This window comes from Anguilla rostrata, chromosome 4, assembly GCF_018555375.3.
Source record: "Anguilla rostrata isolate EN2019 chromosome 4, ASM1855537v3, whole genome shotgun sequence".
Lineage (NCBI taxonomy): Eukaryota > Metazoa > Chordata > Actinopteri > Anguilliformes > Anguillidae > Anguilla > Anguilla rostrata.
The window spans coordinates 33,832,486-33,843,508 of record NC_057936.1 but is presented as its reverse complement, the minus strand read 5'-3'; positions in this window follow the sequence as shown (position 1 = coordinate 33,843,508).

Below are 11,023 nucleotides of genomic sequence, written 5' to 3'. Positions count from 1 at the left end.
TGTTTGTGTTAGTTTGGGGGTATTGAATAGTTTCTGGTGTGCAAATAGCCATTTTATTCGTCACGGATGTGGTACACACACCAGAAGTTGGGGCAATATTTCCCGTGTTTCACACCACGTCCTCATGCCAAAAATGGACATAAATCACCTTAAACATCACTTTAACATTGTAAAAAAGTATCTATTAAACAAAATGTTTTGGTAGGGTAGGCAGCATGTACAACATAATTTGTATTTCTCATTGATTATTCTGGCATTGATCTGAACACAAATATTCAACGCAGAACAAATTTATAGACAAGAGTGTATTTATTTTGAATAGGCAGAATATCTAAAATTTAGGAATAAGGAAAGTAATAATTTGGAACCTTTTTTGTTATTGGGCTAGTTTATATTCCACAAGTGTCGTTTTGTGGGCTTTTTTTCAGTGTCTTTGAAACTGGGATGGTACATCTGATACCCACTGGACTCGTAATTTGTTGGGGCTTTCCCCTCCTAGGTCATGAACCAAGTCTGGTCTCCAAGCCATTATAATAGCCACAAATATAATAGCTGCACATTAGAATGAGCATCACTTACGCTGATTGTGTCTGCCGGCCCTGCACCCATATTGATTAACAGGGAGATAGGCCTCTGCTCCAGCCACCAACTGTTGAAGCCAGCCCCCGTAATGGGGACAGCCGGGGTTGGGTTACACGAGGCCCCGCACATTCCAAATCTGAGAGGTCTGGAAATGGAATTACTGCATCTGTTTAAAAGTTAATTTTCAGTCCACCATTCAAGCCCTTAGGAGATTGGGGGGCTCATTCCATAATGGCCGAGTGTAAGGAACCCTCGGCTGAGTGACACATTCCCATTTCTATAAATACATGACGGTCTAAGCTGTTTGTGCCTGTCCTTTGTATAATTAAATATGCACACCTTCTTAAAATAAGCTTCATGGACAGATGTTTATTGGCACAAATGTTTTATATTTGCCCTTGATGCAAATTGGATTAACAGGTGCAAGAGAAATGCTTAAAAAGCTTAGCCAGATTCTGAAGAAGAAAATATGTACGGTTAAATAATCAAGACTTTAATCAGGATCATATATATATATATATATATATATATATATATATATATATATATATATATATATATATATATATATATATAGTGTACTGCCTATAGTTATGTAATTCCACGGGAAATGGGAATAATATAATTATGCATACCTGAATAGTTTATTCAAGTGTGGCTGGAAATGTACCCTATAATTTCTCAGTAGAAATGGATTTTGCTTGTATTTTTAGCATTGGCCAGAATAGACAGTGTGACGAGTATAGAAAGCATTCTTAAAAATGCAAAAACTAAGCCAAACTAAATACCATGCTAAAGGGGTGTATTTTATGTGGGCTATCATCACAACAGGACATATATCTATATATAAATATATGAATACTATGTACATGAGAGAGAGAGAGAGAGAGAGAGAGTGCACACACACACACACACGCACACAGAGTTCAGTGCAGGCCAAAAGGCATCCACAAATTTATTTAGTTCCAAGGGTAGGTAATGATTCACTCAGAATGATGACTTTGTATATATTTATGGTTAAATAGAGAACATAATGAATGTTTTGGGATGTGAAAATTATTAAATATTTTCCATCTGAAAAATAAAAAAAGTTTACCTGTTTTACTGGGATTACTGGGATAATTAAGTTATATTTGTAGTTTTTATGATAGGAGCTCTGTTGTTAAAATCTCCCAACACTTTTTTGCGCAACACAATTTTTGCAATTGATTTTTTTTTTGTAAATATTAGTGTATGCTGAACTTGGTGCCTTGGTGAGTGTCAGGTTTGAGAAGTGGTAGTGAGCTTCTGCAAATAGTCAATGAAGACTGAGAGTTCAATAGTATAATAAAATGTAGAAATAAGGAAACCAACAGGGAGCTGTGGTAAAATTCCCTGATTTAAAAACTTGCATAGTCCCTCAGCCCCTGTTATTCAGACTGTGTAGATTTATGGCTAAGAAGTGAACTTACTGAATGTTCGGGTAGGTGAAAATTGTTGTCAAATGTTTGCCATCCGAAAACACACCTTACCTGTGGTAAAATAGATCTGGATTTTTAGAAGTCGCCTTTGTACTTAAAAAAAAAAAAAAGTACTTCAACATAGGACGCCTCATTGTTAGAATCCCATTTCCTCCATACATTTTTGTAGAACATGAAGTGAAAGACAGAAAGGGTGAGAGAAGTGGGGGATACTGTTATTCAGTAACTGGCTGGGTTTGGGAAACAGAAGGACTACTTTCAAAACACTAACAAAAGCAGTGGCATTTGATGACATGAAACCATTTTCTTAAAAAAGAAAATCAAAAGCAAAGGCTTATGGGAAGAAAGAAATCCTTTAAAAAAGACTGAAGCTCACTGACTATTTTAGCTTTTTTTTTGTTACTTACTTCCTTGAGAGGGAGGACACTTCCCCGGCCTTCGATTCGTGATCACCCCCCCGCCCCCCCATGGGCTTTATTTGCTGAAAGCTTTGCTCCTAATCAATGTCAGGTGTGATGGGGGCTGCTGTTCTCCTTCTCTCCCAGTGCCCTGAGGTGACAGAGCGTGTACCTTGCGAATCACCTCACCTCCGCCTCATTACCTTGACAAACAAGGCCGGCCCCTCTAATCAGTCTACTGCTGGGCACGGACAGTTCAGGAAGCCTTCTCCCTCCCCCGAATTCTAATGTGTTCTCACACAACTGGCTGAAGTGAAACAACTCATTTAACTCAGCACAGTGTATTCATATATATATTTGGTTTCTTAGCTTTCAGTTTGCAGTTACCCTATTCACACAGTGTAGTCTCTTTATTTGCTGTTTTACAATCCATTTATACATATATACATTTATACATGAAGTTGCACATCCAGCTCGCTTGCGATTATGCTACACCGCTGCACTACCTTACAGCCTGTATCTATAGTGAGTGGCTCTACAGGCTGGGCCACCTGGAACCTGCTCTTTTCTGACTGTCAGGGAAGAAAGAACAGCCAGTAGAGTTACACTGTATATTAAGCTTTGAGCACAGCTCCTCCATTTCTAAGTATGGCCCTGTTGTAATATAAATTAAACAAGTTATGTAGTAATATAGATCTCATACTACTATATTTTGAAAGCAAACAATTGCATTATGACATAGTATCATTCATTTTAGTTTATAGTATTAAATATATCGTTAATACAATTAAAAATATGTTATTCCAAATAGAGCATTAGTTTAAATCACAGTATGGCTGCACATTCATCATATGGGGTCATAGGTTACCAGCCTTCTTGTAAACAGTTATAGTAAAATGGCACTAGCAAAATAGTATTTCTCTCGTTCATTCCTTCCTGATATTCAGTGAGCACAAATAGATGTGTTATTTGTTCTTTCTCAGACGGATCCAGCACAATGCCCTTTACTAAAGTGGTAATGTAATAGGATGCATGATTGGCATGCTGTAGAAAGCCTTTTGACATTGTCAGCTAAAATAGACATCTGGTGCTCACATAGGACAAAGTGAAAGCTGAGAGATGTCTGGCGGGTGATTCTGTTTTCTCTCTCATGTGTTCTTGTTATTTTAGAGAAATGAACATCGCTCCATTGATTTCCTGCAGGAGTACTAGGGAAAGCGTGCCTGGTGTTGGTGAAAGACCAGGGTTGTGAGCGATTCACTAAAGGGCAAGCATCTTCTGGGAGAGTTGGAGAACAGGATTTTTCATTGGTGGTTTTTCACCTCTTTACTCATAAGCAGAGCTAGCAGAATTCTCTGTGATTTCTTCCCTTGAAAAATAACCCTTCCAGGTAGAAAGTGACATATATTCTGTATTTTGTCCCAGTTTCCAATGAAAAACACAAATATAACAACCTCCCATGCAGTAGGTAGCAGGACCTGTCTCAAATGTTTGAATACTTTTAATTTCAATATAACTGCTTGTCAGTACAAGACCGACCCTACAACTCTAATGCCTTGAGCAAAACCTCAAGTGTCATCTCAGCAGTCCCCTGCCATATTTACTAATGCTAGTGTCTCAGCAATGACCTACGACACAATTTACACAATGTCTGTTCCACATCAGACACAAAGTCAATACATTCTGCATTCTGACCGCAAGTCACCCTGGAAACTAGGAAAGGACTGGACATCAGGGCCATACTTCTGGGTAAAGAGGAGAACTTGCCACCCAGATGTCCCCCGGACATGCACACGTAGCCATAGGTCAGGGGATTTAGATATCACCAGATATCCTGTGAGATTCCGGGAATAAATCTATAGCCACCCAAATGGCCGGCACACCTGTTTGTTAGCGGGCCCGTGCAGATGCAGCAGCCCGCCTTTCCCCTCCTTCTCTCCCCGTGCCTGGACTGCAGAACAGATGGTGCGGGCAGCACACGGATGACCATGAGGCTGGAGGGGGGCCGAACCACAGAAATATTTAGAAAGAAATTGAAAGGGAAAAAACCCCCAGGAAAGCAGGAGCAGATGTATAATGAAACAACCTTGCAGTGAAGCATTCTCGCCTGGCGGTTAGCTTGTCAAACCCTTCACGTTTCACAGGCAAACACCTCCAGCAAATTACCTAAGGCACCCCTAATACTTATTAGCAGGAGTATTAAGGCTTGTTTATTCATAAAGACATGTGTAAGTGCGAGCCTATTTGTTTTTTTGCTTTTCTGTTGACATTCTGTCATTTGGCTGACAGGCAGAACCTGGGGGGGATTGACGCCGATGTAAAATCGCATTTGTAGTTCAGATGCGAACGCCTGCACTCAGTCAGAATGCACGGCCATTCTTGGTAGAAAGTTCCCCAAGTTTCAGAATGTGAAAAAAGGGCTATGGCCTTCCCCAGAGAGCACCGAGGGACATAGGGGGGCACAGCTCTTGTATATCTGCCAGTCAGTTTTTCTGGAGGTCAGAACTCCTCGCGTTTGCTCAGTTATTATAATTTTTGTTGTTGTTGTTGCCATGCAAAGATGCATGGGAAGGTGGACGTGGCCAAAGAAGCTGGTCTTTGTCCAAAATATTATGAAGCTCACTCTAAATGCAGATAACTGTGTTAGGCAAGGAGAGTCAAGAGTTGGGACTGAGGACGGCCGGGTTGCACCTCGACATTTTGTGTGCTTATGGATTAGTTTCTTTTTATATTCCTTGTTGGTTGCTTTCGTGTAGGCTGAGTGTTTTGTGTGGGGGTGAATTGCTCAGTGGCAGTGGAAATGGAGCAGGGATCCCAGCCTGAAGGAAGAAGCTGAGAAGCATTGCTCAGTGTGGTGAGCTGTGATAAACGTGCAGACTGACACTGAATCCAAGATGGAGAGAGGCTGGTTCCCTGAAAACCGAAGTAAAGACAATTTTGCCCTCTGTGTTTGTGTCTGTGTATACGTCTGTGTCCTAGCACAATCTCCAGAGAAGATGCTATCCCATCTTATTTTGATTTTGTATGTGTGTGTATGTACAGTACTCACATTGTATTATGTTCCCAGAATGAGGGTGGTGAAGGATTCCACTTTGTACATGTCCTGGAAGACATTGTAGATGTTTGTACCATGTATGTACCCTAACAACTGGAAGGGAAATGATGATTCAGAGGAGAACACAAAATACTTACTTTGATGAAACTAATGCTCAACTATGTGATGAATTGTTTACTAAAACATATTGCCACTTTTGCAGTGTCTGCGTACTGTTCGATTGCATAGCGGAAACTTGCATCTAAAAGAAAATGTGTGCATGCCTGTCTGTCCAAATTTTATCAGTTGAGCTTAGTGCTGTCTGAACCAGGCAGGAAATGCTAAAATTTCTTTCTGCTGCAAGAAAAGAGGCCTTTGCCACCCAACCAACTATTGGACCATAGGGTCAATGTGAAAGGTGTACCTAGACCCTTCTAGCATCTAGCGACATTTTCAAAGCCATATTTAATAACTCTGAGCCAATGATTGTACAGCATATGGTGATCTGAACTTCTACTTCCTTTTTGAGTGCACCGTTATCAATTGACTGATCCCAAGCCCCGCCTTATCTTTTTGTCCCTCCAATCACAGCTTGGGAACCGTTGCTATCCACCATAAACTTGGTCAAGCTTTCAGGACTTCAGCAGCTGCCACATTGTTTCCTATAGACTGATTTTGTATTTTTAACCACCAAATATGGTTAAGATTGGGGACTTGTAAAAGCAATACCTGTCACGGTAGTGGGAGGTGGGATGCAATTGCGGACCGAGGGGATCTAAAAGTTAACCCCGAGGGGTAACCACAAAAATCGGCAAGTGATTGAAAGGGACAGAGGAGACACCAAATAATAAAGAGCTCTAAATAATCGCTCCCTCTACTCACTGAATCTTCTGTCAGCGGACTCAGAAAACTAAAAACTGAACACTGCCGCAGCGTAGCTACCTAGAAAGTAAAAACCCAATTGGAAAACAGAGTGGAGTAACCTACTAAAGAAAATGACACTCACAGCCAGGCGAGTTGGAAAAGGTAAACTAAAGAGACAAGGACAAAATGTCCTCCAAAGCGCTAAGAGTGTATCAGCTCAGAGAAGAAACTAAATGGTGGTCAAATCTCGCAGATAGGATTGATGCGGTAACTTCTGCGGATTCGTACACCCCTACACACCTAGAGAATGACAAACAATGAGTCTGTGCTGAACCCCGGAAACCAGGGGCTAGATATAGGACTCACACACCTGACCCTCATCAGGGACAATTAACCCACAGAAACCAATGAGTGAGAGGTGCCACCACCTCACAACACCCAATACCCAACAGTGTAGATGATGTTTTTATCAATTTCTAAAACTCAAAACAAAATTAGTTAAGTGTCAGCATTGGAGTCCTCCATGTAGAGGACCTCATCATCAGCTGAACACAAACACCATTTTCTTTTTTCCATTTCCCAGATTTCCCGCATTATTAGCACTTTCCATAATTTTTTGGCAGTTGTGCATGGTAACTGTATTATTTATAATGCTCCTCCAGTCTGGGGGACTAATCCACTGTATCCAAAACCATTCAGTTAATATTAAACTAAGAAACAACTATTTAACTCACCCGGTAGACAACTCCAAGAATAACACTGTTTTGTAATGTTTTTTTCTTCAGTCTGTACTGATTGCTGATAAATGAGGGCTTCTTCTTTGCAAAGTGAGCGATAGCATTTGGCTTCAGTTTTTCTTTTCGTTTTGCCGTTCATTGTAATATAATGAAGTAATTTCATTTTTTTTTATGTATCCTTCAAAACATATTGAATTCGTTGCTGTCAGCTTCTGGTTGATTTGCTACACAATCTCCAAAATTGATCAATTGTATCTTGTGGTTGCTGGCTAAGCTGAATGACTCTGGCCAAATTTTCAGAAAGCTTGAGTGATACAGCAACAGTAACCAAGCATGGACAGGGCATGAGATTGGTCTGTTGCATCAGGTATTCCATTTAGCTGCTGAGTAGAATCACTGGCAGCAAGTCATTATTCTTCTCAGTACAGTACTGCCAGTTATCTCACAGTTTCCTGCACCTTACCAGTTGCTGTTGTAATAAGCTAATTTAATGACTATTAATCATATGAAAAAACCTCATTGGGCTCTTCGTTTATGCACACACAAATAAAATAGTGAAGTGTAAATCTCAGGTATTTTAGCTTTCCATGATCTTACTTACTATACCCAGACATAATGTTTCTCTGTAATCATGTGGATGAAGTTAATTGTGGTTATTCAAAATGGCCTCAAAATGCACCATAAAAAAAAGCTCACATTAGTATAATCTACCAGGAAGGATGATCGAATATCTTAAACACAATAGAAATGCATAGGTTTCAATACAAATATTGAAATATTACCAATGTGAATGCTAATCTTGTTACCACCAATGGTCAATTTATGCAGCATCGGTCTTTGGGGTAAACGGTACCCAGCAGGTATCGCCACCTTCCTAGAGAATCTCATTTTATAGGCCTAACGAGTTTTGTTATGTTTACAGAGTATATCTTTCTCTCCAGTAGCTGGACCACATCTACTGGACACCTCACATTAATTCAGAGGCAAAATTGGTGATAATTGGACGCAACCTGCAATTTAAATGTTTAAAAAGATGCAGAAATAATGAAAAGATCAGAATGCAACATTAAAGATGTAGACGATTTGCAGTTTTTAGAACCACATGTTTAAAAAAAAAAAAAAAAAAAATATTCCTAGCCTTTTAAATTGTGAGATTCTAGTTCCATTAATGTGCACCAGAGCCTATTAAAAAGCATAATTAAGGGCGCTGAACTCTTCCTTTTGTACTGAACACTAGCTGAGGGAACAGAGAGCGGCCGACAGTTTTAAAATGTACTTTCTCAGAACGTGTTGCTACCAGTTTAATGAGAGAATTGGGTTCTTCACAGCCTCGATCAGGTGGTACTCTGATAATCTGAGATAAACCACCTTTCTCTTGAACGGTCATCGGGACAGTAATAATTCAGAAAATGGAACTCCAGTAATGGCAGAAGTGCTCAGGTTTTAATCACGCCACGGGAATCACATTTTTGGATGACAGATTTTAAGTGGTTACATTTTGCTTTACGTAGTAACCAATTTCACCTTTGACAAATTGACATTCACATTAAGGCTACATAAATGTAAAATATTGCAGTCAATGGCGTAGATGTTATCTGTCCACAGATTTGGATGGGTTACTTCACAATAAATCATCAATCTGCTTAGACTGATAATTGTATAATAGAATGGCATACGGCATTTCACATCATCAGACTTCTTCAAACTTTCAGATGCACTAGCTGTTCCTCTATTGACCCCCCCCCCCCCCCGCCATTCCCACACACTGCCTGAGACCAACAACACCCCCCCCCCCTCAAAAAAAAAAAAAAAAGATTAGGCTAGGACCAAGCATGTCACCCAATTGCTTAACAAAGTCACCAGGAAAAACAGTTATTTTCAGGACTCCATTTATACAAAAATGATTGGTCTCTCATCTGAGACCTGCTATACAATTTGTTGAATTCTTTATGGAACAGTACATCAGTAAGCAAGAGGAGCCTGAAAACAAATTTTCCAAAGGGGTGAATGAATCACAGCGTGAATATCTGTTTAGTATGATAAACTACAGTTTAGTCAACGATTCTACTTGTAGACACAATATACAAACAATGCAGAACTAAGACAGCATCTGTGCTCAATTTTCCATTGCATGTTTTCATTCCATTTTTGTACAGGTAGGTATGCCTTGCTCTTTGTGGTGCAACTCAAGTATTTAATTCATATAGCTATGGCTAAATCTCATGATTACTTTCGCTGCCAATAACAACAGTGGACTTGGAGCTTTGGCAGTGTGACAACACGCTTTGCTGAAGTTTTGTGAACATGCTCTGCTACACCCACAAAGTTAACTTGAGCTCTATAAGCCACGGAGCTGACAGACAGAAATCTGACATTTATTATAGAAAAAAATTCAACAAAACCTATATTTGCACATCTTCCAAAGACTATACTTGGAATCACATTGCGCAACAATACACAGTGTTTGTGTAATTAATCTATAATAAATGAATAATACATGTAATAAATGTGTTCAGTGATTTAAAAAAAAATTCTTTTAAAAAAAACCCAGCTATAACCCTGAAAGCTTAAATGTTTCAATCATGCTTTAGATCAGGGGTGACAGACTAAAATCTTTCCTTTCAATCAGCTGCCAATTAAGGCCTTGGGAGCAAGGTGTGTGGATTCCTGAGCCAGTTAACAAATTAAATGAACCACTGGTGCTGAGAATACCCTGAAAACCAGCAGACACTGTAGCCCTCCGACACCTGTGTTTTAGATAGTGCTTGTGCTGATATGTCAGTGATATCTAAGCAAACACCGTTAAATAAATTAGCCATTTGAATTTCTTTGACACAAAAATTCTAATTCTATATTCATATTCTATATCTTGTTACCTATTTTGATTAAATTGATTTGGAATTTACCAGTAATTCTCAATTAAATTCAGGACTGGCCCCATCCCTGGTACAGACAATGCAAAGTGTGCGTGACATCATGCACAGGCCCACTGCTCTGAATATTTGCATTCTGACACCATATACAAATCTCCAGGGCAAAATGTAAAGCATGTGGGTCACAATTTCACTACATTACTCATGATGGTCAGTTACAAGAGGAACCTCTGCACGGTAGTGTTTAAAGGATTAGTCAGTATTTGTGGCTCGTACCCATGTGGTTGAAGGCTCGAAAGGGCGGGGGACAAGGGACCCAGCCTGCTCCTCCTCGAGGTGGACCTGTGGCTCAACCGAGAATGAGGAAAAGTTCCACCTGAGCCCTGACCCTGTCCTACTTAGCCTCTCTGAAACTCGATCGGGGTGTAAGTTCACTGAGGAATGGCCACAGGCTGCAACCCGCGCTAAAGAGGGTCAGTGAGAAACAATGGGACCTTCAGGTAGGAGCAGAGAAGAGCATGCAAGCAGACCTGAATGAGGACAAGGGCTAATGCGAGGGTATTTGCATTGTTAACAAAATGGAGAGACGGAACTCTTCAGGAGATTAATGTTTTTGTTGATGTCTGCCAAAGAGGAGTGCTGGAAAGAAAAGATTGACAGGGTCATAAATAAATTAAATCCAACAGACATTCCAGAAATGACTAGCAGCGTTAAAAATGCCTCATACAGAAATAATAATCCTCTTTGTTGCTAAGCTCGAGGTAATTTTTGGAAACCTTTAAATGTTAAAGGCAACTCGGAAGGTCCTTCTTACTCTTTAGTACATTGTACAATGTATAGTACATTTTTGCTTTGTTTTTGAGTGAGAATTGTTCAAGTGTTTTCGGTGATAATCACTGAAGGTGTGGCCAACTGGGAAACAATTATTGTGTCAGTATTAAAAGTATGTCTCTTCTCAAACAATCTGATATAGTATTAGGTAATAAATTGAAAACACATATGTATCGTTCCAATAAAACATAATTGAGAATAATTTTTCATTGAGAACCTATTCGAATCTGTCTATTTCTCTTTT